Genomic DNA, 4,031 nt, shown 5'->3' on the forward strand with positions numbered 1-4,031 from the left:
ATGTCCAACACTTAAAAGATTATGCTTCAAACCTTCAACATACAAGACATCATCAATATTATGCTTACCATCAAATAAATAAAACCTCTACCATAGATCACACAGACTTTATCATCTCTAAATCTTACTATTTCACCATCATACCTCTCCATACTCACAAATTTTCTTTTATCATTGGTCATATGATGTGAACAACCACTGTCAATCACCCTTTCATCTTTCTCTTCCACTTTAGTAGCTAAAGATCTCTCCTCAATAGTGCAGCTTGTGAAATCAACACGTATCGGTCCATCTTCTTTGATAGAAATAAACACAACTTCAACTCCTGATTCTTCATCTATAACACCTTCATCCGTAGCATAATAACAATTTTTCAGATGCTTATACTTCTAGTTAGACTTTTAAGGCTTACCATACTTTTCATGCTTCACATATCTATCATTCTTATCATGCTTATCATATTTGTCATACCTATCATATTTAGACATTCTCTCCAAGCATCTAGAAGTTAAATGTAATCTCCAGGCAATCAATGCTTCAATCTCATCCAATTCTCTTTCTTTCTCTTCCATCTCTCTTCTCTCTCTTTCATTTCTAGATATTCTGCATTCGTCGGGATCATACTTCTTCCCAGATACAGATGCTCTAATAGTTGTCTTATTCTTTCCATGTAATTCACCAAAATTTCTTATTTCAAATGAAACAATCTTTCCAACCAACTTATCTCTTGTCATAGTGGTCACACTCTGGATCTCATCAATAGAAGCTACCTTATGTTTGTAAGCAAGAGGCAATGATCTCAGCACCTTAGCAACAATTTCATCTTCTTCAAGATTTCCACTGGCACATCTGATACCTAGGACGAATTCATTCACCTTATCCATAATGGAATTTATGTTCTCATCTTCTCCCATCTTCAGCATCTCATACTTCCCTTTCAAACTCTGCAACTTAGTAACTTTAACTTGTTTATCTCCTTCATACAAGGTTTCAAGCTTCTCCCAAATCTCATGTGCAGTTTGAAGTCCCATCACATTAGTCATTTTTGAATTAGTCAGAGCGCTTAACAATGCCTCCTTAGCTCTAATGTTATTTTTAGCATCCTTGATCTCAATAGTAATAACCGGTCCATTCTGAGGAACAAAATAGGCATCATTTGAATTTTCCAATAATCTTCTCCAAGACATCTCAAGTGCACCTCCATCCAGTTCTTCCATATAGCATAGTTACTTCCATCAAATCTCAGACTCTCCTTCTTAAAGAAAACACCTCCAGTTGCCATCCCATATCTCCTCAAGCGGTTAAGCTTCTTCTGGAGGATCTAGCTCTGATAGAAATTGTTGGTAACAATAATAAAGGAAAACTGAGAGGGGGAGTGAATCAATTTTCACCGGATTATATAACTTAACCACAACTACTAATTTGATAAACTGCAACAACAACAAAGACAAACAAATTGATAACACAACACAACATCAAGATTTTGATGTGGAAACCTCAGTTAAGGGAAAAAACGCGATAGGAACCTACCCACAATAAGATGATACTCTATAATAGTATGTGAAAATAATTATAATGGGGATTGCACCAACATTTAGACATACTTCCTAGAGCTCACAACTCAAGATACAATAACCCAGAAGGTTACAATCCTCAAGGAAGTCTCACTAACTTACAACAAGATTCAAACTACAATCAGGAAGGAATTAACTATAATAATAGCATTTCCTAATGCCTGATGATAGTTTTGGTTAAGCACATTTATCTTCTCTACACCAATCTCTACTCGGTACACCACACTGAAAGATAAATTTTCTTAAGCACCACATATACCACTTTCTAATAATGCAGACATAACACCAGTATGAAAATCACATGACTATACCACCTATTTATACAATTCATTAGCCTTGATAACAAGGTCAGATAAACCTTCATCTTACAATTACAAAATTACATCACACAATACAAAGATTGACCAGCGGACCAATATAATGATATACATGAAATATTATGGACCTAAATCAAATTTCTAAATTCTCATCACCACTAAAAATCACGCCAAGATCCACCGCAACACACTACACCACCAAGAATACCGCATAACATGAAGAACATCACCGGATCAGCAAAATTACCAAAAATTTGCACAATAATCAATGTGGATAATAAAAAAAAATGGAACACAATTAGGAAACACTAGAAAGAACATTAGAATCATTAGTTATAGCTACACCAACATCACTTATCGAATCTTCATTGATCAACATCTAAAACTCAAGAACACTCAAACAACAACAACTATCACGAAGAAAGATAACTTTTAGAGAGCCAAATCATGAACCATCTGAAATGAAGATACACAAGACCATCCCAAATAACTCCCAAAGTCTCAGCTCAAGATCTCATCACACCAGAATATATCGAAGGAATACCGAACTCTATAAAGCACTGATCAGAAAACCAAACTGCAAACTGGATCATATTATATGATCAATTAAGCTCTCTGGATTAGTGAAACTAATATAGATAGATATAATGATACTATAAATACTTCATACACTAAACCATGATCCCAATAAGCCAATCTGCAATCACTAGAGCAATAAATCACAAGAATGTGTTGACATCAATGACAACAACATATCCTAGCAATAGCAATGTCTAACAGTCTGGCAACTCGTATCTTCCAATGTTATCACGTTGCCTAAAACATAAAACTATGAGCCTTAATTCAAACCTCCATGGTGGAGGGATAATGAATATTGTGAATTTCACAAAGGAAGAGGGCACAAGAAACAATTACCATCGGCTTAAGGAAATCATTCAAGACCTCATTGATTGAGGTGATATAGAAGTGGATGGCCATAATGTGAAAAATTCCAATATGGATCACACCATGTTCAAGAATCCTCTTCCATCATATGAGTAAGGAGGTCCCTCCAATCAAGGTAAGAACCAAGATACCACATCCAACTATATGCATGCACCATATACCTATATCGTCAATAACCTTTATGATACTGATGAGCAAGTTACAACCATTACAATCTATTACCCTTCTTTTTAAATTTGGAGTCACCATCCAATTTCTCCTAAGTGTTTCCTTTCGCTCCATGTTTCAAGCTTTTGGTTGCGGGCTTTAGGATTTTTCAAAGTCATGTCCCTTTTCTAAACTTGTCACAAGATTAGAAAGTTTTGAAAGTTTCCAATCACTCGATCTCCCATTGTCTTGTGCTTTGGTTGCTCTAGCACGGGTGAAAATTTAATAAACCCCCACTATAATTTCTTAAGTTTATATTTTCCCTGACTAAGCGACTTGTCAAGTTTCACCTAGGTTCTAAGGTGCCACCTTTGTGTCAAGTCTTTGTACGGACTAACGTTATTTGTCTTGTTAGTAGGAATAAGATGAATTAAAGGACCATTTTAAAAGGCGAAGTAAATGCAACATTTAAGGCATGTCACAACACTCGCAGACACAGACGGAGTGGTGGATGATTTTTGAATCAGCCTTCATTTTTTAGATTTCACAAGGTACATTATCTAGCTTGTGTCCATGCAAAGTGTGATACAAAATCATTGGTTAGGCATGCAAGACATAGACGTAGGGAAATTGAACAAAAAAATTTATACAAGAGATTGAAAGAAGCGAGAGAACTCCGCTATGGGAGAGAATTTTTCAGTGTGGCTTGGCTTTCACAACTAGTTTTCTATCTACTATTCCCTACACAGATTTAATTGTTGCATGATCTGAAAGATACAACCCAAAAACACAAGAAATCTGAGAAGAGGGTGGTAGGGTTGTTGCACAGATTAATTCTGAAAGCGTCTCCCATGCTTTGTGCCTTCCTGAGAGAGAAGCCTCTAAAAACATTTTTTTTCTATCTAGTGAAGAGTATTTCTAAAGGCATGGGGATTGGTGTATGAACTGCATTACCAGGACTTGGTTAATGTCTAAAAAAGGAGCTAGTCAAGATTTTGCTTGGTTGGGTCTGGAATTGCATCATCCTTCTGAGATTGATGAAATGCAC

Source organism: Cryptomeria japonica, chromosome 3, assembly GCF_030272615.1.
Source record: "Cryptomeria japonica chromosome 3, Sugi_1.0, whole genome shotgun sequence".
Classification (NCBI taxonomy): domain Eukaryota; kingdom Viridiplantae; phylum Streptophyta; class Pinopsida; order Cupressales; family Cupressaceae; genus Cryptomeria; species Cryptomeria japonica.